The sequence below is a fragment of the Narcine bancroftii genome, chromosome 4 (assembly GCF_036971445.1).
Source record: "Narcine bancroftii isolate sNarBan1 chromosome 4, sNarBan1.hap1, whole genome shotgun sequence".
Lineage (NCBI taxonomy): Eukaryota > Metazoa > Chordata > Chondrichthyes > Torpediniformes > Narcinidae > Narcine > Narcine bancroftii.
In genome coordinates, this window is record NC_091472.1 from 162998715 (window position 1) to 163025242 (window position 26528).

Consider the following 26528-nt stretch of genomic DNA (forward strand, 5'->3'; position numbering starts at 1 on the left):
AGAGGCCGGGAATCAGAGGTGGTGAATCAGATATGGGGAATCAGAGGCGGGGAATCAGAGGCAGGGAATCAGACGCGGGGAATCAGAGGTGGGCAATCAGAGGCGGGGAATCAGATATGGGGAATCAGAGGTGGGGAATCAGAGGCGGGGAAACAGGTGGGGAATCAGATATGGGGAATCAGAGGTGGGGCATCAGAGGTTGTGAATCACAGATGGGGAATTAGAGGCGGGGAATCAGAGGCAGGGAATCAGACGCGGGGAATCAGAGGCGGGGATTCAGAGCTGGGGAATCAGAAGCGGGGAATCAGAGTTGGGGAATCAGAGGCGGGGAATCAGATATGGGGAATCAGAGGCAGGGAATCAGAGGCGGGGAATCAGAGGCAGGGAATCAGACGTGGGGAATCTGAGGCGGGGAATCAGAGCTGGGGAATCAGAGGTGGGGAATCAGAGTTGGGGAATCAGAGGCAGGGAATTGGATGTGCGGAATCAGAGATGGGGAATCAGAGGTGGGGAATCAGAGGCGGTGAATCAGAGATGGGGAATCAGAGGCGGGGAATCAGAGGCAGGAAATCAGACACGGGGATTCAGAGGCTGGGAATCAGACGGGGGGAATCAAAGGCGGGGAATCAGAGCTGGGGAATCTGAGGCAGGGAATCAGAGTTGGGGATTCAGAGGCGGGGAATCAGATATGGGGAAACAGAGGCGGGGAATCAGAGGCGGGAAAACAGAGGCGGGGAATTAGATATGGGGAATCAGAGGTGGGGAATCAGAGGTGTTGAATCAGTGATGGGGAATCACAGGCGGGGAATCAGAGGCAGGGAATAGAACGCGGGGAATCAGAGGCAGGGAATCAGAGCTGGGGAATCAGAGGCGGGGAATCATAGTTGGGAATCAGAGGCGGGGAATCAGATATGGGGAAACAGAGGCGGGGAATCAGAGGCGGGGAAACAGAGGCGGGGAATCAGATATGGGGAATCGGATTCAGGGAATCAGAGGCGGGGAATCAGAGCTGGGGAATCAGAGGTGGGGAATCAGAGTTTGGGCATCAAAGGTGGGGAATTAGATATAGGGAAACAGAGGCGGGGAATCAGAGGCGGGGAAACAGAGGCGGGGAATCAGATATGGGGAATCAGAGGTGGGGAATCAGAGGCAGGGAATCAGATGTGCGGAATCAGAGATGGGGAATCAGAGGCAGGGAATCAGAATCAGAAGCGGGGAATCAGAGGCCGGGAATAAGAGGCCGGGAATCAGATGCTGGGAATAAGAGGCCGGGAATCAGAGGTGGGGAATCAGAGTCCGGGAATCAGAGATGGGGATTCAGAGGCGGGGAAACAGAGGCGGGGAATCAAATATAGGGAATCAGAGGTGGGGAATCAGAGGTTGTGAATCAGAGATGGGGAATCAAGGCGGGGAATCAGAGGCAGGGAATCAGACGCGGGGAATCAGAGGCGGGGATTCAGAGCTGGGGAATCAGAGGCGGGGAATCAGAGTTGGGGAATCAGAGGCAGGGAATCAGATATGGGGAATCAGAGGCGGGGAATCAGAGGCGGGGAAACAGAGGCGGGGAATCAGATATGGGGAATCAGAGGTGGGGAATCAGGGGCAGGGAATCAGTGGCAGGGAATCAGAGGCGGGGAATCAGAGGCGGGGAATCAGAGGCAGGGAATCAGACACGGGGAATCAGAGGCGGGGAATCAGAGATGGGGAATCAGAGGCGGGGAATCAGAGGCAGGGAATCGGATGCCGGGAATCAGAGTCGGGGAATCAGAGCTGGGGAATCAGAGGCGGGGAATCAGAGTTGGGGAATCAGAGGCGGGGAATCAGATATGGGGAAATAGAGGCGGGGAATCAGATATGGGGAATCAGAGGTGTGGAATCAGAGGTTGGGAATCGGAGGCAGGGAATCAGACTCGGGGAAACAGAGGCGGGGAATCAGATATGGGGAATCAGAGGTGGCGAATCAAAGGCGGTGAAACAGAGATGGGGAATCAGGGCAGGGAATCAGAGGCAGGGAATCAAACACGGGGAATCAGAGCTGGGGAATCAGAGGCGGGGAATCAGAGTTGGGAATCAGAGGCGGGGAATCAGAGTCGGGGAAACAGAGGCGGGGAATCAGATATGGGGAATCAGAGGCAGGGAATCAGAGGCGGGGAATCAGAGGCAGGGAATCAGACGCGGGGAATCTGAGGCGGGGAATCAGAGCTGGGCAATCAGAGGTGGGGAATCAGAGTTGGGGAATCAGAGGCAGGGAATTGGATGTGCGGAATCAGAGATGGGGAAGCAGAGGTGGGGAATCAGAGGCGGTGAATCAGAGATGGGGAATCAGAGGCGGGGAATCAGAGGCAGGAAATCAGACACGGGGATTCAGAGGCTGGGAATCAGACGGGGGGAATCAAAGGCGGGGAATCAGAGCTGGGGAATCTGAGGCAGGGAATCAGAGTTGGGGATTCAGAGGCGCGGAATCAGATATGGGGAAACAGAGGCGGGGAATCAGAGGCGGGAAAACAGAGGCGTGGAATTCGATATGGGGAATCAGAGGTGGGGAATCAGAGGTGGTGAATCAGAGATGGGGAATCAGAGGCGGGGAATCAGAGGCAGGGAATCGGACGCCGGGAATCAGAGGCGGGGAATCAGAGCTGGGGAATCAGAGGCGGGGAATCAGAGTTGGGGAATCAGAGGCGGGGAATCAGATATGGGGAAATAGAGGCGGGGAATCAGATATGGGGAATCAGAGGTGTGGAATCAGAGGTTGGGAATCAGAGGCAGGGAATCAGAGGCGGGGAAACAGAGGCGGGGAATCAGATATGGGGAATCAGAGGTGGCGAATCAAAGGCGGTGAAACAGAGATGGGGAATCAGGGCAGGGAATCAGAGGCAGGGAATCAGAGCTGGGGAAACAGAGGCGGGGAATCAGATATGGGGAATCAGAGGTGGGGAATCAGGGGCGGGGAATCAGTGGCAGGGAATCAGAGCTGGGGAATCAGAGCTGGGGAATCAGAGCTGGGGAAACAGAGGCGGGGAATCAGATATGGGGAATCAGAGGTGGGGAATCAGGGGCGGGGAATCAGTGGCAGGGAATCAGAGGCCGGGAATAAAAGGCGGGGAATCAGAGCTGGGGAATGAGAGGCGGGGAATCAGAGTTGGGGAATCAGAGGAGGGGAATCAGATATGGGGAAACAGAGGCCGGGAATCAGAGGCAGGGAAACAGAGGCGGGGAATCAGATATGGGGAATCAGAGGTGGGGAATTAGAGGTTGCGAATCAGAGGCGGGGAATCAGAGGCGGGGAATCAGAGGCAGGGAATCGGATGTGCGGAATCAGAGATGGGGAATCAGAGGTGGGGATTCAGAGGTGGTGAATCAGAGAAGGGGAATCAGAGGCTGGGAATCAGAGGCAGGGAATCAGACGCAGGGAATCAGAGGCGGGGAATCATAGCTGGCGAATTAGAGGAGGGGAATCAGAGTTGGGGAATCAGAGGCGGGGAATCAGATATGGGGAAACAGAGGCGGGGAATCAGAGGCGGGGAAACAGAGGCGGGAAATCGGATATGGGGAATCAGAGGTGGGGAATCAGAGGCAGGGAATCAGATGTGCGGAATCAGAGATGGGGAATCAGAGGCAGGGAATCAGAATCAGAAGCAGGGAATCAGAGGCCGGGAATCAGAGGCCGGAATCAGATGCTGGGAATCAGAGGCCTGGAATCAGAGGCGGGGAATCAGAGGCAGGGAATCAGATGCGGGAAATCAGAGGCCTGGAATCAGAGGCGGGGAATCAGAGGCAGGGAATCAGATGCGGGGAATCAGAGGCGGGGAATCAGAGTTGGGGAATCAGAGGCAGGTTATTAGAGTTGGGGAATCAGAGGCGGGGAATCAGATATGGGGAAACAGAGGTGGGGAATCAGAGGCGGGGAAACAGAGGCAGGGAATCAGATATGGGGAATCAGAGGCGGGGAATCAGAGGTGGGGAATCATAGGCAGGGAATCGGATGTGCGGAATCAGAGATGGGGAATCAGAGGCCGGGAATCAGAGGTGGTGAATCAGATATGGGGAATCAGAGGCGGGGAATCAGAGGCAGGGAATCAGACGCGGGGAATCAGAGGTGGGCAATCAGAGGCGGGGAATCAGATATGGGGAATCAGAGGCGGGGAATCAGAGGCGGGGAAACAGAGGCGGGGAATCAGATATGGGGAATCAGAGGCGGGGAATCAGATATGGGGAATCAGAGGCGGGGAATCAGAGGCGGGGAATCAGAGGCAGGGAATCAGACGCGGGGAATCAGAGGCGGGGATTCAGAGCTGGGGAATCAGAAGCGGGGAATCAGAGTTGGGGAATCAGAGGCGGGGAATCAGATATGGGGAATCAGAGGCAGGGAATCAGAGGCGGGAATCAGAGGCAGGGAATCAGACGCGGGGAATCTGAGGCGGGGAATCAGAGCTGGGGAATCAGAGGTGGGGAATCAGAGTTGGGGAATCAGAGGCAGGGAATTGGATGTGCGGAATCAGAGATGGGGAATCAGAGGTGGGGAATCAGAGGCGGTGAATCAGAGATGGGGAATCAGAGGCGGGGAATCAGAGGCAGGAAATCAGACACGGGGATTCAGAGGCTGGGAATCAGACGGGGGGAATCAAAGGCGGGGAATCAGAGCTGGGGAATCTGAGACAGGGAATCAGAGTTGGGGATTCAGAGGCGGGGAATCAGATATGGGGAAACAGAGGCGGGGAATCAGAGGCGGGAAAACAGAGGCAGGGAATTAGATATGGGGAATCAGAGGTGGGGAATCAGAGGTGGTGAATCAGTGATGGGGAATCACAGGCGGGGAATCAGAGGCGGGGAATAGAACGCGGGGAATCAGAGGCAGGGAATCATAGCTGGGGAATCAGAGGCGGGGAATCATAGTTGGGAATCAGAGGCGGGGAATCAGATATGGGGAAACAGAGGCGGGGAATCAGTGGCGGGGAAACAGAGGCGGGGAATCAGATATGGGGAATCGGATGCAGGGAATCAGAGGCGGGGAATCAGAGCTGGGGAATCAGAGGCGGGGAATCAGAGTTGGGGCATCAGAGGTGGGGAATTAGATATAGGGAAACAGAGGCGGGGAAACAGAGGCGGGGAATCAGAGGAAGGGAATCAGATGTGCGGAATCGGAGATGGGGAATCAGAGGCAGGGAATCAGAGGCGGGGAATCAGAGGCGGGGAATCAGAGGCCGGGAATCAGATATGGGGAAACAGAGGCGGGGAATCCGAGGCGGGGAAACAGAGGCGGGGAATCTGATATGGGGAATCAGAGGTGGGGAATCAGAGGTTGGGAATCAGAGGCAGGGAATCAGAGGCGGGGAATCAGAGGCGGGGAATCAGAGGAAGGGAATCAGATGTGCGGAATCGGAGATGGGGAATCAGAGGCAGGGAATCAGAGGCGGGGAATCAGAGGCGGGGAATCAGAGGCCGGGAATCAGATATGGGGAAACAGAGGCGGGGAATCCGAGGCGGGGAAACAGAGGCGGGGAATCAGATATGGGGAATCAGAGGTGGGGAATCAGAGGTTGGGAATCAGAGGCAGGGAATAAGAGGCTTGTAATCAGATGCAGGGAATCAGATGCGGGGAATCAGAGGCGGGGAATCAGAGCTGGGGAATCAGAGGTGGCGAATCAGATTTGGGGAATCAGAGGCGGGGACTTAGATATTGGGAAACAGAGGCGGGGAATCAGAGGCGGGGAAACCCAGGCGGGGAATCAGATATGGGGAATCAGAGGTGGGGAATCAGAGGTGGGGAATCCGAGGTTCGGAATAAGAGGCAGGGAATCAGAGGCGGGGAATCAGAGGCGGGGAATCAGAGGAAGGGAATCAGATGTGCGGAATCGGAGATGGGGAATCAGAGGCAGGGAATCAGAGGCGGGGAATCAGAGGCGAGGAATCAGAGGCCGGGAATCAGATATGGGGAAACAGAGGCGGGGAATCCGAGGCGTGGAAACAGAGGCGGGGAATCAGATATGGGGAATCAGAGGTGGGGAATCAGAGGTTGGGAATCAGAGGCAGGGAATCAGAGGCTTGGAATCAGATGCAGGGAATCAGATGCGGGGAATCAGAGGCGGGGAATCAGAGCTGGGGAATCAGAGGTGGGGAATCAGATTTGGGGAATCAGAGGCGGGGACTTAGATATTGGGAAACAGAGGCGGGGAATCAGAGGCGGGGAAACCCAGGCGGGGAATCAGATATGGGGAATCAGAGGTGGGGAATCAGAGGCAAGGAATCAGATGTGCGGAATCAGAGATGGGGAATCAGAGGCAGGGAATCAGAATCAGAAGCAGGGAATCAGAGGCCGGGAATCAGAGGCTGGAATCAGAGGCGGGGAATCAGCGGCAGGGAATCAGATGCGGGGAATCAGAGGCGGGGAATCAGAGCTGGGGAATCAGAGGCGGGGTATTAGAGTTGGGGAATCAGAGGCGGGGAATCAGATATGGGGAAACAGAGGTGGGGAATCAGAGGCGGGGAAACAGAGGCAGGGAATCAGATATGGGGAATCAGAGGCGGGGAATCAGAGGTGGGGAATCATAGGCAGGGAATCGGATGTGCGGAATCAGAGATGGGGAATCAGAGGCCGGGAATCAGAGGTGGTGAATCAGAGATGGGGAATCAGAGGCGGGGAATCAGAGGCAGGGAATCAGACGCGGGGAATCAGAGGTGGGCAATCAGAGGCGGGGAATCAGATATGGGGAATCAGAGGCGGGGAATCAGAGGCGGGGAAACAGAGGCGGGGAATCAGATATGGGGAATCAGAGGTGGGGCATCAGAGGTTGTGAATCACAGATGGGGAATCAGAGGCGGGGAATCAGAGGCAGGGAATCAGACGCGGGGAATCAGAGGCGGGGATTCAGAGCTGGGGAATCAGAGGAGGGGAATCAGAGTTGGGGAATCAGAGGCGGGGAATCAGATATGGGGAATCAGAGGCAGGGAATCAGAGGTGGGGAATCAGAGGTTGGGAATCAGAGGCAGGGAATCAGAGGCTTGGAATCAGATGCAGGGAATCAGATGCGGGGAATCAGAGGCGGGGAATCAGAGCTGGGGAATCAGAGGTGGGGAATCAGATTTGGGGAATCAGAGGCGGGGACTTAGATATTGGGAAACAGAGGCGGGGAATCAGAGGCGGGGAAACCCAGGCGGGGAATCAGATATGGGGAATCAGAGGTGGGGAATCAGAGGCAAGGAATCAGATGTGCGGAATCAGAGATGGGGAATCAGAGGCAGGGAATCAGAATCAGAAGCAGGGAATCAGAGGCCGGGAATCAGAGGCCGGAATCAGAGGAGGGGAATAGGCGGCAGGGAATCAGATGCGGGGAATCAGAGGCGGGGAATCAGAGCTGGGGAATAAGAGGCGGGGTATTAGAGTTGGGGAATCAGAGGCGGGGAATCAGATATGGGGAAACAGAGGTGGGGAATCAGAGGCGGGGAAACAGAGGCAGGGAATCAGATATGGGGAATCAGAGGCGGGGAATCAGAGGTGGGGAATCATAGGCAGGGAATCGGATGTGCGGAATCAGAGATGGGGAATCAGAGGCCGGGAATCAGAGGTGGTGAATCAGAGATGGGGAATCAGAGGCGGGGAATCAGAGGCAGGGAATCAGACGCGGGGAATCAGAGGTGGGCAATCAGAGGCGGGGAATCAGATATGGGGAATCAGAGGCGGGGAATCAGAGGCGGGGAAACAGAGGCGGGGAATCAGATATGGGGAATCAGAGGTGGGGCATCAGAGGTTGTGAATCACAGATGGGGAATCAGAGGCGGGGAATCAGAGGCAGGGAATCAGACGCGGGGAATCAGAGGTGGGGATTCAGAGCTGGGGAATCAGAGGCGGGGAATCAGAGTTGGGGAATCAGAGGCGGGGAATCAGATATGGGGAATCAGAGGCAGGGAATCAGAGGCAGGAAAACAGAGGCGGGGAATCAGATATGGGGAATCAGTGGCGGGGAATCAGAGGCAGGGAATCAGACACGGGGAATCAGAGGCGGGGAATCAGAGATGGGGAATCAGAGGCGGGGAATCAGAGGCAGGGAATCGGATGCCGGGAATCAGAGGCGGGAAATCAGAGCTGGGGAATCAGAGGCGGGGAATCAGAGTTGGGGAATCAGAGGCGGCGAAGCAGATATGGGGAAATAGAGGCGGGGAATCAGATATGGGGAATCAGAGGCGGGGAATCAGATATGGGGAATCAGAGGCTGGGAATCAGAGGGGGGGGAAACAGAGGCGGGGAATAAGATATGGGGAATCAGAGGTGGGGAATCAGGGGCGGGGAATCAGTGGCAGGGAATCAGAGGCGGGAAATCAGAGGCGGGGAATCAAAGGAAGGGAATCAGACACGGGGAATCAGAGGTGGGGAATCAGAGATGGGGAATCAGAGGCGGGGTATCACAGGCAGGGAATCAGACGCGGGGAATCAGAGGCGGGGAATCAGAGCTGGGGAATCAGAGGTGTGGAATCAGAGTCGGGGAATCAGAGGCAGGGAATCGGTTGTGCGGAATCAGAGATGGGGAATCAGATGTGGGGAATCAGAGGCGGTGAATCAGAGATGGGGAATCAGAGGCGGGGAATCAGAGGCAGGAAATCAGACACGGGGATTCAGAGGCTGGGAATCAGACGGGGGGAATCAAAGGCGGGGAATCAGAGCTGGGGAATCTGAGGCAGGGAATCAGAGTTGGGGATTCAGAGGCGGGGAATCAGATATGGGGAAACAGAGGCGGGGAATCAGAGGCGGGAAAACAGAGGCGGGGAATTAGATATGGGGAATCAGAGGTGGGGAATCAGAGGTGTTGAATCAGTGATGGGGAATCACAGGCGGGGAATCAGAGGCAGGGAATAGAACGCGGGGAATCAGAGGCAGGGAATCAGAGCTGGGGAATCAGAGGCGGGGAATCATAGTTGGGAATCAGAGGCGGGGAATCAGATATGGGGAAACAGAGGCGGGGAATCAGAGGCGGGGAAACAGAGGCGGGGAATCAGATATGGGGAATCGGATTCAGGGAATCAGAGGCGGGGAATCAGAGCTGGGGAATCAGAGGTGGGGAATCAGAGTTTGGGCATCAAAGGTGGGGAATTAGATATAGGGAAACAGAGGCGGGGAATCAGAGGCGGGGAAACAGAGGCGGGGAATCAGATATGGGGAATCAGAGGTGGGGAATCAGAGGCAGGGAATCAGATGTGCGGAATCAGAGATGGGGAATCAGAGGCAGGGAATCAGAATCAGAAGCGGGGAATCAGAGGCCGGGAATAAGAGGCCGGGAATCAGATGCTGGGAATAAGAGGCCGGGAATCAGAGGTGGGGAATCAGAGTCCGGGAATCAGAGATGGGGATTCAGAGGCGGGGAAACAGAGGCGGGGAATCAAATATAGGGAATCAGAGGTGGGGAATCAGAGGTTGTGAATCAGAGATGGGGAATCAAGGCGGGGAATCAGAGGCAGGGAATCAGACGCGGGGAATCAGAGGCGGGGATTCAGAGCTGGGGAATCAGAGGCGGGGAATCAGAGTTGGGGAATCAGAGGCAGGGAATCAGATATGGGGAATCAGAGGCGGGGAATCAGAGGCGGGGAAACAGAGGCGGGGAATCAGATATGGGGAATCAGAGGTGGGGAATCAGGGGCAGGGAATCAGTGGCAGGGAATCAGAGGCGGGGAATCAGAGGCGGGGAATCAGAGGCAGGGAATCAGACACGGGGAATCAGAGGCGGGGAATCAGAGATGGGGAATCAGAGGCGGGGAATCAGAGGCAGGGAATCGGATGCCGGGAATCAGAGTCGGGGAATCAGAGCTGGGGAATCAGAGGCGGGGAATCAGAGTTGGGGAATCAGAGGCGGGGAATCAGATATGGGGAAATAGAGGCGGGGAATCAGATATGGGGAATCAGAGGTGTGGAATCAGAGGTTGGGAATCGGAGGCAGGGAATCAGACTCGGGGAAACAGAGGCGGGGAATCAGATATGGGGAATCAGAGGTGGCGAATCAAAGGCGGTGAAACAGAGATGGGGAATCAGGGCAGGGAATCAGAGGCAGGGAATCAAACACGGGGAATCAGAGCTGGGGAATCAGAGGCGGGGAATCAGAGTTGGGAATCAGAGGCGGGGAATCAGAGTCGGGGAAACAGAGGCGGGGAATCAGATATGGGGAATCAGAGGCAGGGAATCAGAGGCGGGGAATCAGAGGCAGGGAATCAGACGCGGGGAATCTGAGGCGGGGAATCAGAGCTGGGCAATCAGAGGTGGGGAATCAGAGTTGGGGAATCAGAGGCAGGGAATTGGATGTGCGGAATCAGAGATGGGGAAGCAGAGGTGGGGAATCAGAGGCGGTGAATCAGAGATGGGGAATCAGAGGCGGGGAATCAGAGGCAGGAAATCAGACACGGGGATTCAGAGGCTGGGAATCAGACGGGGGGAATCAAAGGCGGGGAATCAGAGCTGGGGAATCTGAGGCAGGGAATCAGAGTTGGGGATTCAGAGGCGCGGAATCAGATATGGGGAAACAGAGGCGGGGAATCAGAGGCGGGAAAACAGAGGCGTGGAATTCGATATGGGGAATCAGAGGTGGGGAATCAGAGGTGGTGAATCAGAGATGGGGAATCAGAGGCGGGGAATCAGAGGCAGGGAATCGGACGCCGGGAATCAGAGGCGGGGAATCAGAGCTGGGGAATCAGAGGCGGGGAATCAGAGTTGGGGAATCAGAGGCGGGGAATCAGATATGGGGAAATAGAGGCGGGGAATCAGATATGGGGAATCAGAGGTGTGGAATCAGAGGTTGGGAATCAGAGGCAGGGAATCAGAGGCGGGGAAACAGAGGCGGGGAATCAGATATGGGGAATCAGAGGTGGCGAATCAAAGGCGGTGAAACAGAGATGGGGAATCAGGGCAGGGAATCAGAGGCAGGGAATCAGAGCTGGGGAAACAGAGGCGGGGAATCAGATATGGGGAATCAGAGGTGGGGAATCAGGGGCGGGGAATCAGTGGCAGGGAATCAGAGCTGGGGAATCAGAGCTGGGGAATCAGAGCTGGGGAAACAGAGGCGGGGAATCAGATATGGGGAATCAGAGGTGGGGAATCAGGGGCGGGGAATCAGTGGCAGGGAATCAGAGGCCGGGAATAAAAGGCGGGGAATCAGAGCTGGGGAATGAGAGGCGGGGAATCAGAGTTGGGGAATCAGAGGAGGGGAATCAGATATGGGGAAACAGAGGCCGGGAATCAGAGGCAGGGAAACAGAGGCGGGGAATCAGATATGGGGAATCAGAGGTGGGGAATTAGAGGTTGCGAATCAGAGGCGGGGAATCAGAGGCGGGGAATCAGAGGCAGGGAATCGGATGTGCGGAATCAGAGATGGGGAATCAGAGGTGGGGATTCAGAGGTGGTGAATCAGAGAAGGGGAATCAGAGGCTGGGAATCAGAGGCAGGGAATCAGACGCAGGGAATCAGAGGCGGGGAATCATAGCTGGCGAATTAGAGGAGGGGAATCAGAGTTGGGGAATCAGAGGCGGGGAATCAGATATGGGGAAACAGAGGCGGGGAATCAGAGGCGGGGAAACAGAGGCGGGAAATCGGATATGGGGAATCAGAGGTGGGGAATCAGAGGCAGGGAATCAGATGTGCGGAATCAGAGATGGGGAATCAGAGGCAGGGAATCAGAATCAGAAGCAGGGAATCAGAGGCCGGGAATCAGAGGCCGGAATCAGATGCTGGGAATCAGAGGCCTGGAATCAGAGGCGGGGAATCAGAGGCAGGGAATCAGATGCGGGAAATCAGAGGCCTGGAATCAGAGGCGGGGAATCAGAGGCAGGGAATCAGATGCGGGGAATCAGAGGCGGGGAATCAGAGTTGGGGAATCAGAGGCAGGTTATTAGAGTTGGGGAATCAGAGGCGGGGAATCAGATATGGGGAAACAGAGGTGGGGAATCAGAGGCGGGGAAACAGAGGCAGGGAATCAGATATGGGGAATCAGAGGCGGGGAATCAGAGGTGGGGAATCATAGGCAGGGAATCGGATGTGCGGAATCAGAGATGGGGAATCAGAGGCCGGGAATCAGAGGTGGTGAATCAGATATGGGGAATCAGAGGCGGGGAATCAGAGGCAGGGAATCAGACGCGGGGAATCAGAGGTGGGCAATCAGAGGCGGGGAATCAGATATGGGGAATCAGAGGCGGGGAATCAGAGGCGGGGAAACAGAGGCGGGGAATCAGATATGGGGAATCAGAGGCGGGGAATCAGATATGGGGAATCAGAGGCGGGGAATCAGAGGCGGGGAATCAGAGGCAGGGAATCAGACGCGGGGAATCAGAGGCGGGGATTCAGAGCTGGGGAATCAGAAGCGGGGAATCAGAGTTGGGGAATCAGAGGCGGGGAATCAGATATGGGGAATCAGATGCAGGGAATCAGAGGCGGGAATCAGAGGCAGGGAATCAGACGCGGGGAATCTGAGGCGGGGAATCAGAGCTGGGGAATCAGAGGTGGGGAATCAGAGTTGGGGAATCAGAGGCAGGGAATTGGATGTGCGGAATCAGAGATGGGGAATCAGAGGTGGGGAATCAGAGGCGGTGAATCAGAGATGGGGAATCAGAGGCGGGGAATCAGAGGCAGGAAATCAGACACGGGGATTCAGAGGCTGGGAATCAGACGGGGGGAATCAAAGGCGGGGAATCAGAGCTGGGGAATCTGAGACAGGGAATCAGAGTTGGGGATTCAGAGGCGGGGAATCAGATATGGGGAAACAGAGGCGGGGAATCAGAGGCGGGAAAACAGAGGCAGGGAATTAGATATGGGGAATCAGAGGTGGGGAATCAGAGGTGGTGAATCAGTGATGGGGAATCACAGGCGGGGAATCAGAGGCGGGGAATAGAACGCGGGGAATCAGAGGCAGGGAATCATAGCTGGGGAATCAGAGGCGGGGAATCATAGTTGGGAATCAGAGGCGGGGAATCAGATATGGGGAAACAGAGGCGGGGAATCAGTGGCGGGGAAACAGAGGCGGGGAATCAGATATGGGGAATCGGATGCAGGGAATCAGAGGCGGGGAATCAGAGCTGGGGAATCAGAGGCGGGGAATCAGAGTTGGGGCATCAGAGGTGGGGAATTAGATATAGGGAAACAGAGGCGGGGAAACAGAGGCGGGGAATCAGAGGAAGGGAATCAGATGTGCGGAATCGGAGATGGGGAATCAGAGGCAGGGAATCAGAGGCGGGGAATCAGAGGCGGGGAATCAGAGGCCGGGAATCAGATATGGGGAAACAGAGGCGGGGAATCCGAGGCGGGGAAACAGAGGCGGGGAATCTGATATGGGGAATCAGAGGTGGGGAATCAGAGGTTGGGAATCAGAGGCAGGGAATCAGAGGCGGGGAATCAGAGGCGGGGAATCAGAGGAAGGGAATCAGATGTGCGGAATCGGAGATGGGGAATCAGAGGCAGGGAATCAGAGGCGGGGAATCAGAGGCGGGGAATCAGAGGCCGGGAATCAGATATGGGGAAACAGAGGCGGGGAATCCGAGGCGGGGAAACAGAGGCGGGGAATCAGATATGGGGAATCAGAGGTGGGGAATCAGAGGTTGGGAATCAGAGGCAGGGAATCAGAGGCTTGTAATCAGATGCAGGGAATCAGATGCGGGGAATCAGAGGCGGGGAATCAGAGCTGGGGAATCAGAGGTGGCGAATCAGATTTGGGGAATCAGAGGCGGGGACTTAGATATTGGGAAACAGAGGCGGGGAATCAGAGGCGGGGAAACCCAGGCGGGGAATCAGATATGGGGAATCAGAGGTGGGGAATCAGAGGTGGGGAATCCGAGGTTCGGAATCAGAGGCAGGGAATCAGAGGCGGGGAATCAGAGGCGGGGAATCAGAGGAAGGGAATCAGATGTGCGGAATCGGAGATGGGGAATCAGAGGCAGGGAATCAGAGGCGGGGAATCAGAGGCGAGGAATCAGAGGCCGGGAATCAGATATGGGGAAACAGAGGCGGGGAATCCGAGGCGTGGAAACAGAGGCGGGGAATCAGATATGGGGAATCAGAGGTGGGGAATCAGAGGTTGGGAATCAGAGGCAGGGAATCAGAGGCTTGGAATCAGATGCAGGGAATCAGATGCGGGGAATCAGAGGCGGGGAATCAGAGCTGGGGAATCAGAGGTGGGGAATCAGATTTGGGGAATCAGAGGCGGGGACTTAGATATTGGGAAACAGAGGCGGGGAATCAGAGGCGGGGAAACCCAGGCGGGGAATCAGATATGGGGAATCAGAGGTGGGGAATCAGAGGCAAGGAATCAGATGTGCGGAATCAGAGATGGGGAATCAGAGGCAGGGAATCAGAATCAGAAGCAGGGAATCAGAGGCCGGGAATCAGAGGCTGGAATCAGAGGCGGGGAATCAGCGGCAGGGAATCAGATGCGGGGAATCAGAGGCGGGGAATCAGAGCTGGGGAATCAGAGGCGGGGTATTAGAGTTGGGGAATCAGAGGCGGGGAATCAGATATGGGGAAACAGAGGTGGGGAATCAGAGGCGGGGAAACAGAGGCAGGGAATCAGATATGGGGAATCAGAGGCGGGGAATCAGAGGTGGGGAATCATAGGCAGGGAATCGGATGTGCGGAATCAGAGATGGGGAATCAGAGGCCGGGAATCAGAGGTGGTGAATCAGAGATGGGGAATCAGAGGCGGGGAATCAGAGGCAGGGAATCAGACGCGGGGAATCAGAGGTGGGCAATCAGAGGCGGGGAATCAGATATGGGGAATCAGAGGCGGGGAATCAGAGGCGGGGAAACAGAGGCGGGGAATCAGATATGGGGAATCAGAGGTGGGGCATCAGAGGTTGTGAATCACAGATGGGGAATCAGAGGCGGGGAATCAGAGGCAGGGAATCAGACGCGGGGAATCAGAGGCGGGGATTCAGAGCTGGGGAATCAGAGGAGGGGAATCAGAGTTGGGGAATCAGAGGCGGGGAATCAGATATGGGGAATCAGAGGCAGGGAATCAGAGGTGGGGAATCAGAGGTTGGGAATCAGAGGCAGGGAATCAGAGGCTTGGAATCAGATGCAGGGAATCAGATGCGGGGAATCAGAGGCGGGGAATCAGAGCTGGGGAATCAGAGGTGGGGAATCAGATTTGGGGAATCAGAGGCGGGGACTTAGATATTGGGAAACAGAGGCGGGGAATCAGAGGCGGGGAAACCCAGGCGGGGAATCAGATATGGGGAATCAGAGGTGGGGAATCAGAGGCAAGGAATCAGATGTGCGGAATCAGAGATGGGGAATCAGAGGCAGGGAATCAGAATCAGAAGCAGGGAATCAGAGGCCGGGAATCAGAGGCCGGAATCAGAGGAGGGGAATAGGCGGCAGGGAATCAGATGCGGGGAATCAGAGGCGGGGAATCAGAGCTGGGGAATAAGAGGCGGGGTATTAGAGTTGGGGAATCAGAGGCGGGGAATCAGATATGGGGAAACAGAGGTGGGGAATCAGAGGCGGGGAAACAGAGGCAGGGAATCAGATATGGGGAATCAGAGGCGGGGAATCAGAGGTGGGGAATCATAGGCAGGGAATCGGATGTGCGGAATCAGAGATGGGGAATCAGAGGCCGGGAATCAGAGGTGGTGAATCAGAGATGGGGAATCAGAGGCGGGGAATCAGAGGCAGGGAATCAGACGCGGGGAATCAGAGGTGGGCAATCAGAGGCGGGGAATCAGATATGGGGAATCAGAGGCGGGGAATCAGAGGCGGGGAAACAGAGGCGGGGAATCAGATATGGGGAATCAGAGGTGGGGCATCAGAGGTTGTGAATCACAGATGGGGAATCAGAGGCGGGGAATCAGAGGCAGGGAATCAGACGCGGGGAATCAGAGGTGGGGATTCAGAGCTGGGGAATCAGAGGCGGGGAATCAGAGTTGGGGAATCAGAGGCGGGGAATCAGATATGGGGAATCAGAGGCAGGGAATCAGAGGCAGGAAAACAGAGGCGGGGAATCAGATATGGGGAATCAGTGGCGGGGAATCAGAGGCAGGGAATCAGACACGGGGAATCAGAGGCGGGGAATCAGAGATGGGGAATCAGAGGCGGGGAATCAGAGGCAGGGAATCGGATGCCGGGAATCAGAGGCGGGAAATCAGAGCTGGGGAATCAGAGGCGGGGAATCAGAGTTGGGGAATCAGAGGCGGCGAAGCAGATATGGGGAAATAGAGGCGGGGAATCAGATATGGGGAATCAGAGGCGGGGAATCAGATATGGGGAATCAGAGGCTGGGAATCAGAGGGGGGGGAAACAGAGGCGGGGAATAAGATATGGGGAATCAGAGGTGGGGAATCAGGGGCGGGGAATCAGTGGCAGGGAATCAGAGGCGGGAAATCAGAGGCGGGGAATCAAAGGAAGGGAATCAGACACGGGGAATCAGAGGTGGGGAATCAGAGATGGGGAATCAGAGGCGGGGTATCACAGGCAGGGAATCAGACGCGGGGAATCAGAGGCGGGGAATCAGAGCTGGGGAATCAGAGGTGTGGAATCAGAGTCGGGGAATCAGAGGCAGGGAATCGGTTGTGCGGAATCAGAGATGGGGAATCAGATGTGGGGAATCAGAGGCAGTGAATCAGAGATGGGGAATCAGAGGCGGGGAATCAGAGGCAAGAAATCAGACGGGGATTCAGAGGCTGGGAATCAGACGGGGTGAATCAAAGGCGGGGAATCAGAGCTGGTGAATCAGAGGCAGGGAATCAGAGTTGGGGATTCAGAGGCGGGGAGTCAGATATGGGGAAACAGAGGCGGGGAATGAGAGGCGGGCAAGCAGAGGCGGGGAATTAGATATGGGGAATCAGAGGTGGGGAATCAGAGGTGGTGAATCAGAGATGGGGAATCACAGAAGGGGAATCAGAGGCAGTGAATAGAACGCGGGGAATCAGAGGCAGGGAATCAGAGCTGGGGAATCAGAGGCGGGGAATCAGATATGGGGAAACAGAGGCGGGGAATCAGAGGCGGGGAAACAGAGGCGGGGAATCAGACATGGGGAATCGGTTGCGGGGAATCAGAGGCGGGGAATCAGAGCTGGGGAATCAGAGGCCGGGAATCAGAGTTGGGGCATCAGAGGTGGGGAATTAGATATGGGGAAACAGAGGCGGGGAATCAGAGGCGGGGAAACAGAGGCGGGGAATCAGATATGGGGAATCAGAGGTGGGGAATCACAGGCAGGGAATCAGATGTGCGGAATCAGAGATGGGGAATCAGAGGCAGGGAATCAGAATCAGAAGCGGGGAATCAGAGGCAGGGAATCAGAGGTGGGGAATCATAGGCAGGGAATCGGATGTGCGGAATCAGAGATGGGGAATCAGAGGCCGGGAATCAGAGGTGGTGAATCAGATATGGGGAATCAGAGGCGGGGAATCAGAGGCAGGGAATCAGACGCGGGGAATCAGAGGTGGGCAATCAGAGGCGGGGAATCAGATATGGGGAATCAGAGGTGGGGAATCAGAGGCGGGGAAACAGGTGGGGAATCAGATATGGGGAATCAGAGGTGGGGCATCAGAGGTTGTGAATCACAGATGGGGAATTAGAGGCGGGGAATCAGAGGCAGGGAATCAGACGCGGGGAATCAGAGGCGGGGATTCAGAGCTGGGGAATCAGAAGCGGGGAATCAGAGTTGGGGAATCAGAGGCGGGGAATCAGATATGGGGAATCAGAGGCAGGGAATCAGAGGCGGGGAATCAGAGGCAGGGAATCAGACGTGGGGAATCTGAGGCGGGGAATCAGAGCTGGGGAATCAGAGGTGGGGAATCAGAGTTGGGGAATCAGAGGCAGGGAATTGGATGTGCGGAATCAGAGATGGGGAATCAGAGGTGGGGAATCAGAGGCGGTGAATCAGAGATTGGGAATCAGAGGCGGGGAATCAGAGGCAGGAAATCAGACACGGGGATTCAGAGGCTGGGAATCAGACGGGGGGAATCAAAGGCGGGGAATCAGAGCTGGGGAATCTGAGGCAGGGAATCAGAGTTGGGGATTCAGAGGCGGGGAATCAGATATGGGGAAACAGAGGCGGGGAATCAGAGGCGGGAAAACAGAGGCGGGGAATTAGATATGGGGAATCAGAGGTGGGGAATCAGAGGTGTTGAATCAGTGATGGGGAATCACAGGCGGGGAATCAGAGGCAGGGAATAGAACGCGGGGAATCAGAGGCAGGGAATCAGAGCTGGGGAATCAGAGGCGGGGAATCATAGTTGGGAATCAGAGGCGGGGAATCAGATATGGGGAAACAGAGGCGGGGAATCAGAGGCGGGGAAACAGAGGCGGGGAATCAGATATGGGGAATCGGATTCAGGGAATCAGAGGCGGGGAATCAGAGCTGGGGAATCAGAGGTGGGGAATCAGAGTTTGGGCATCAAAGGTGGGGAATTAGATATAGGGAAACAGAGGCGGGGAATCAGAGGCGGGGAAACAGAGGCGGGGAATCACATATGGGGAATCAGAGGTGGGGAATCAGAGGTAGGGAATCAGATGTGCGGAATCAGAGATGGGGAATCAGAGGCAGGGAATCAGAATCAGAAGCGGGGAATCAGAGGCCGGGAATAAGAGGCCGGGAATCAGATGCTGGGAATAAGAGGCCGGGAATCAGAGGTGGGGAATCAGAGTCCGGGAATCAGAGATGGGGATTCAGAGGCGGGGAAACAGAGGCGGGGAATCAAATATAGGGAATCAGAGGTGGGGAATCAGAGGTTGTGAATCAGAGATGGGGAATCAAGGCGGGGAATCAGAGGCAGGGAATCAGACGCGGGGAATCAGAGGCGGGGATTCAGAGCTGGGGAATCAGAGGCGGGGAATCAGAGTTGGGGAATCAGAGGCAGGGAATCAGATATGGGGAATCAGAGGCGGGGAATCAGAGGCGGGGAAACAGAGGCGGGGAATCAGATATGGGGAATCAGAGGTGGGGAATCAGGGGCAGGGAATCAGTGGCAGGGAATCAGAGGCGGGGAATCAGAGGCGGGGAATCAGAGGCAGGGAATCAGACACGGGGAATCAGAGGCGGGGAATCAGAGATGGGGAATCAGAGGCGGGGAATCAGAGGCAGGGAATCGGATGCCGGGAATCAGAGTCGGGGAATCAGAGCTGGGGAATCAGAGGCGGGGAATCAGAGTTGGGGAATCAGAGGCGGGGAATCAGATATGGGGAAATAGAGGCGGGGAATCAGATATGGGGAATCAGAGGTGTGGAATCAGAGGTTGGGAATCGGAGGCAGGGAATCAGACTCGGGGAAACAGAGGCGGGGAATCAGATATGGGGAATCAGAGGTGGCGAATCAAAGGCGGTGAAACAGAGATGGGGAATCAGGGCAGGGAATCAGAGGCAGGGAATCAAACACGGGGAATCAGAGCTGGGGAATCAGAGGCGGGGAATCAGAGTTGGGAATCAGAGGCGGGGAATCAGAGTCGGGGAAACAGAGGCGGGGAATCAGATATGGGGAATCAGAGGCAGGGAATCAGAGGCGGGGAATCAGAGGCAGGGAATCAGACGCGGGGAATCTGAGGCGGGGAATCAGAGCTGGGCAATCAGAGGTGGGGAATCAGAGTTGGGGAATCAGAGGCAGGGAATTGGATGTGCGGAATCAGAGATGGGGAAGCAGAGGTGGGGAATCAGAGGCGGTGAATCAGAGATGGGGAATCAGAGGCGGGGAATCAGAGGCAGGAAATCAGACACGGGGATTCAGAGGCTGGGAATCAGACGGGGGGAATCAAAGGCGGGGAATCAGAGCTGGGGAATCTGAGGCAGGGAATCAGAGTTGGGGATTCAGAGGCGCGGAATCAGATATGGGGAAACAGAGGCGGGGAATCAGAGGCGGGAAAACAGAGGCGTGGAATTCGATATGGGGAATCAGAGGTGGGGAATCAGAGGTGGTGAATCAGAGATGGGGAATCAGAGGCGGGGAATCAGAGGCAGGGAATCGGACGCCGGGAATCAGAGGCGGGGAATCAGAGCTGGGGAATCAGAGGCAGGGAATCAGAGTTGGGGAATCAGAGGCGGGGAATCAGATATGGGGAAATAGAGGCGGGGAATCAGATATGGGGAATCAGAGGTGTGGAATCAGAGGTTGGGAATCAGAGGCAGGGAATCAGAGGCGGGGAAACAGAGGCGGGGAATCAGATATGGGGAATCAGAGGTGGCGAATCAAAGGCGGTGAAACAGAGATGGGGAATCAGGGCAGGGAATCAGAGGCAGGGAATCAGAGCTGGGGAAACAGAGGCGGGGAATCAGATATGGGGAATCAGAGGTGGGGAATCAGGGGCGGGGAATCAGTGGCAGGGAATCAGAGCTGGGGAATCAGAGCTGGGGAATCAGAGCTGGGGAAACAGAGGCGGGGAATCAGATATGGGGAATCAGAGGTGGGGAATCAGGGGCGGGGAATCAGTGGCAGGGAATCAGAGGCCGGGAATAAAAGGCGGGGAATCAGAGCTGGGGAATGAGAGGCGGGGAATCAGAGTTGGGGAATCAGAGGAGGGGAATCAGATATGGGGAAACAGAGGCCGGGAATCAGAGGCAGGGAAACAGAGGCGGGGAATCAGATATGGGGAATCAGAGGTGGGGAATTAGAGGTTGCGAATCAGAGGCGGGGAATCAGAGGCGGGGAATCAGAGGCAGGGAATCGGATGTGCGGAATCAGAGATGGGGAATCAGAGGTGGGGATTCAGAGGTGGTGAATCAGAGAAGGGGAATCAGAGGCTGGGAATCAGAGGCAGGGAATCAGACGCAGGGAATCAGAGGCGGGGAATCATAGCTGGCGAATTAGAGGAGGGGAATCAGAGTTGGGGAATCAGAGGCGGGGAATCAGATATGGGGAAACAGAGGCGGGGAATCAGAGGCGGGGAAACAGAGGCGGGAAATCGGATATGGGGAATCAGAGGTGGGGAATCAGAGGCAGGGAATCAGATGTGCGGAATCAGAGATGGGGAATCAGAGGCAGGGAATCAGAATCAGAAGCAGGGAATCAGAGGCCGGGAATCAGAGGCCGGAATCAGATGCTGGGAATCAGAGGCCTGGAATCAGAGGCGGGGAATCAGAGGCAGGGAATCAGATGCGGGAAATCAGAGGCCTGGAATCAGAGGCGGGGAATCAGAGGCAGGGAATCAGATGCGGGGAATCAGAGGCGGGGAATCAGAGTTGGGGAATCAGAGGCAGGTTATTAGAGTTGGGGAATCAGAGGCGGGGAATCAGATATGGGGAAACAGAGGTGGGGAATCAGAGGCGGGGAAACAGAGGCAGGGAATCAGATATGGGGAATCAGAGGCGGGGAATCAGAGGTGGGGAATCATAGGCAGGGAATCGGATGTGCGGAATCAGAGATGGGGAATCAGAGGCCGGGAATCAGAGGTGGTGAATCAGATATGGGGAATCAGAGGCGGGGAATCAGAGGCAGGGAATCAGACGCGGGGAATCAGAGGTGGGCAATCAGAGGCGGGGAATCAGATATGGGGAATCAGAGGCGGGGAATCAGAGGCGGGGAAACAGAGGCGGGGAATCAGATATGGGGAATCAGAGGCGGGGAATCAGATATGGGGAATCAGAGGCGGGGAATCAGAGGCGGGGAATCAGAGGCAGGGAATCAGACGCGGGGAATCAGAGGCGGGGATTCAGAGCTGGGGAATCAGAAGCGGGGAATCAGAGTTGGGGAATCAGAGGCGGGGAATCAGATATGGGGAATCAGAGGCAGGGAATCAGAGGCGGGAATCAGAGGCAGGGAATCAGACGCGGGGAATCTGAGGCGGGGAATCAGAGCTGGGGAATCAGAGGTGGGGAATCAGAGTTGGGGAATCAGAGGCAGGGAATTGGATGTGCGGAATCAGAGATGGGGAATCAGAGGTGGGGAATCAGAGGCGGTGAATCAGAGATGGGGAATCAGAGGCGGGGAATCAGAGGCAGGAAATCAGACACGGGGATTCAGAGGCTGGGAATCAGACGGGGGGAATCAAAGGCGGGGAATCAGAGCTGGGGAATCTGAGACAGGGAATCAGAGTTGGGGATTCAGAGGCGGGGAATCAGATATGGGGAAACAGAGGCGGGGAATCAGAGGCGGGAAAACAGAGGCAGGGAATTAGATATGGGGAATCAGAGGTGGGGAATCAGAGGTGGTGAATCAGTGATGGGGAATCACAGGCGGGGAATCAGAGGCGGGGAATAGAACGCGGGGAATCAGAGGCAGGGAATCATAGCTGGGGAATCAGAGGCGGGGAATCATAGTTGGGAATCAGAGGCGGGGAATCAGATATGGGGAAACAGAGGCGGGGAATCAGTGGCGGGGAAACAGAGGCGGGGAATCAGATATGGGGAATCGGATGCAGGGAATCAGAGGCGGGGAATCAGAGCTGGGGAATCAGAGGCGGGGAATCAGAGTTGGGGCATCAGAGGTGGGGAATTAGATATAGGGAAACAGAGGCGGGGAAACAGAGGCGGGGAATCAGAGGAAGGGAATCAGATGTGCGGAATCGGAGATGGGGAATCAGAGGCAGGGAATCAGAGGCGGGGAATCAGAGGCGGGGAATCAGAGGCCGGGAATCAGATATGGGGAAACAGAGGCGGGGAATCCGAGGCGGGGAAACAGAGGCGGGGAATCTGATATGGGGAATCAGAGGTGGGGAATCAGAGGTTGGGAATCAGAGGCAAAGAATCAGAGGCGGGGAATCAGAGGCGGGGAATCAGAGGAAGGGAATCAGATGTGCGGAATCGGAGATGGGGAATCAGAGGCAGGGAATCAGAGGCGGGGAATCAGAGGCGGGGAATCAGAGGCCGGGAATCAGATATGGGGAAACAGAGGCGGGGAATCCGAGGCGGGGAAACAGAGGCGGGGAATCAGATATGGGGAATCAGAGGTGGGGAATCAGAGGTTGGGAATCAGAGGCAGGGAATCAGAGGCTTGTAATCAGATGCAGGGAATCAGATGCGGGGAATCAGAGGCGGGGAATCAGAGCTGGGGAATCAGAGGTGGCGAATCAGATTTGGGGAATCAGAGTCGGGGACTTAGATATTGGGAAACAGAGGCGGGGAATCAGAGGCGGGGAAACCCAGGCGGGGAATCAGATATGGGGAATCAGAGGTGGGGAATCAGAGGTGGGGAATCCGAGGTTCGGAATCAGAGGCAGGGAATCAGAGGCGGGGAATCAGAGGCGGGGAATCAGAGGAAGGGAATCAGATGTGCGGAATCGGAGATGGGGAATCAGAGGCAGGGAATCAGAGGCGGGGAATCAGAGGCGAGGAATCAGAGGCCGGGAATCAGATATGGGGAAACAGAGGCGGGGAATCCGAGGCGTGGAAACAGAGGCGGGGAATCAGATATGGGGAATCAGAGGTGGGGAATCAGAGGTTGGGAATCAGAGGCAGGGAATCAGAGGCTTGGAATCAGATGCAGGGAATCAGATGCGGGGAATCAGAGGCGGGGAATCAGAGCTGGGGAATCAGAGGTGGGGAATCAGATTTGGGGAATCAGAGGCGGGGACTTAGATATTGGGAAACAGAGGCGGGGAATCAGAGGCGGGGAAACCCAGGCGGGGAATCAGATATGGGGAATCAGAGGTGGGGAATCAGAGGCAAGGAATCAGATGTGCGGAATCAGAGATGGGGAATCAGAGGCAGGGAATCAGAATCAGAAGCAGGGAATCAGAGGCCGGGAATCAGAGGCTGGAATCAGAGGCGGGGAATCAGCGGCAGGGAATCAGATGCGGGGAATCAGAGGCGGGGAATCAGAGCTGGGGAATCAGAGGCGGGGTATTAGAGTTGGGGAATCAGAGGCGGGGAATCAGATATGGGGAAACAGAGGTGGGGAATCAGAGGCGGGGAAACAGAGGCAGGGAATCAGATATGGGGAATCAGAGGCGGGGAATCAGAGGTGGGGAATCATAGGCAGGGAATCGGATGTGCGGAATCAGAGATGGGGAATCAGAGGCCGGGAATCAGAGGTGGTGAATCAGAGATGGGGAATCAGAGGCGGGGAATCAGAGGCAGGGAATCAGACGCGGGGAATCAGAGGTGGGCAATCAGAGGCGGGGAATCAGATATGGGGAATCAGAGGCGGGGAATCAGAGGCGGGGAAACAGAGGCGGGGAATCAGATATGGGGAATCAGAGGTGGGGCATCAGAGGTTGTGAATCACAGATGGGGAATCAGAGGCGGGGAATCAGAGGCAGGGAATCAGACGCGGGGAATCAGAGGCGGGGATTCAGAGCTGGGGAATCAGAGGAGGGGAATCAGAGTTGGGGAATCAGAGGCGGGGAATCAGATATGGGGAATCAGAGGCAGGGAATCAGAGGCGGGAAAACAGAGGCGGGGAATCAGATATGGGGAATCAGAGGCGGGGAATCAGAGGCAGGGAATCAGACACGGGGAATCAGAGGCGGGGAATCAGATATGGGGAATCAGAGGCGGGGAATCAGAGGCAGGGAATCGGATGCCGGGAATCAGAGGCGGGAAATCAGAGCTGGGGAATCAGAGGCGGGGAATCAGAGTTGGGGAATCAGAGGCTGCGAAGCAGATATGGGGAAATAGAAGCGGGGAATCAGATATGGGGAATCAGAGGCGGGGAATCAGATATGGGGAATCAGAGGCTGGGAATCAGAGGGGGGGGAAACAGAGGCGGGGAATAAGATATGGGGAATCAGAGGTGGGGAATCAGGGGCGGGGAATCAGTGGCAGGGAATCAGAGGCGGGGAATCAGAGGCGGGGAATCACAGGCAGGGAATCAGACGCGGGGAATCAGAGGCGGGGAATCAGAGCTGGGGAATCAGAGGTGTGGAATCAGAGTCGGGTAATAAGAGGCAGGGAATCGGTTGTGCGGAATCAGAGATGGGGAATCAGATGTGGGGAATCAGAGGCAGTGAATCAGAGATGGGGAATCAGAGGCGGGGAATCAGAGGCAAGAAATCAGACGGGGATTCAGAGGCTGGGAATCAGACGGGGGGAATAAAAGGCGGGGAATCAGAGCTGGTGAATCAGAGGCAGTGAATCAGAGTTGGGGATTCAGAGGCGGGGAATCAGATATGGGGAAACAGAGGCGGGGAATGAGAGGCGGGCAAGCAGAGGCGGGGAATTAGATATGGGGAATCAGAGGTGGGGAATCAGAGGTGGTGAATCAGAGATGGGGAATCACAGAAGGGGAATCAGAGGCAGCGAATAGAACGCGGGGAATCAGAGGCAGGGAATCAGAGCTGGGGAATCAGAGGCGGGGAATCAGATATGGGGAAACAGAGGCGGGGAATCAGAGGCGGGGAAACAGAGGCGGGGAATCAGACATGGGGAATCGGTTGCGGGGAATCAGAGGCGGGGAATCAGAGCTGGGGAATCAGAGGCCGGGAATCAGAGTTGGGGCATCAGAGGTGGGGATTTAGATATGGGGAAACAGAGGCGGGGAATCAGAGGCGGGGAAACAGAGGCGGGGAATCAGATATGGGGAATCAGAGGTGGGGAATCACAGGCAGGGAATCAGATGTGCGGAATCAGAGATGGGGAATCAGAGGCAGGGAATCAGAATCAGAAGCTGGGAATAAGAGGCCGGGAATCAGAGGCCGGGAATCAGATGCTGGGAATAAGAGGCCGGGAATCAGAGGTGGGGAATCAGAGTCCGGGAATCAGAGATGGGGATTCAGAGGCGGGGAATCAGATATGGGGAATCAGAGGTGGGGAATCAGAGGTTGTGAATCAGAGATGGGGAATCAAGGCGGGGAATCAGAGGGAGGGAATCAGAGGCAGGGAATCGGATGTGCGGAATCAGAGATGGGGAATCAGAGGTGGGGATTCAGAGGTGGTGAATCAGAGAAGGGGAATCAGAGGCTGGGAATCAGAGGCAGGGAATCAGTGGCAGGGAATCAGAGGCGGGGAATCATAGCTGGCGAATTAGAGGAAGGGAATCAGAGTTGGGGAAACAGAGGCGGGGAATCAGATATGGGGAATCAGAGGTGGGGAATCAGGGGCAGGGAATCAGTGGCAGGGAATCAGATGCTGGGAATAAGAGGGCGGGAATCAGAGGTGGGGAAACAGAGGCGGGGAATCAGATATGGGGAATCAGAGGTGGGGAATCAGAGGCGGGGAATCAGTGGCAGGGAATCAGAGGCCGGGAATAAAAGGCGGGGAATCAAAGCTGGGGAATCAGAGGCGGGGAATCAGAGGCAGGGAAACAGAGGCGGGGAATCAGATATTGGAAATCCGAGGTGGGGAATTAGAGGTTGCGAATCAGAGGCGGGATATCAGAGGCGGGGAATCAGAGGCAGGGAATCGGATGTGCGGAATCAGAGATGGGGAATCAGAGGTGGGGATTCAGAGGTGGTGAATCAGAGAAGGGGAATCAGAGGCTGTGAATCAGAGGCAGGGAATCGGACGCAGGGAATCAGAGGCGGGGAATCAGAGGCGGGGAATCAGATATTGGGAAACAGAGGCGGGGAATCAGAGGCGGGGAAACAGAGGCGGGGAATCAGATATGGGGAATCAGAGGTGGGGAATCAGAGGCAGGGAATCAGATGTGCAGAATCAGAGATGGGGAATCAGAGGCAGGGAATCAGAATCAGAAGCAGGGAATCAGAGG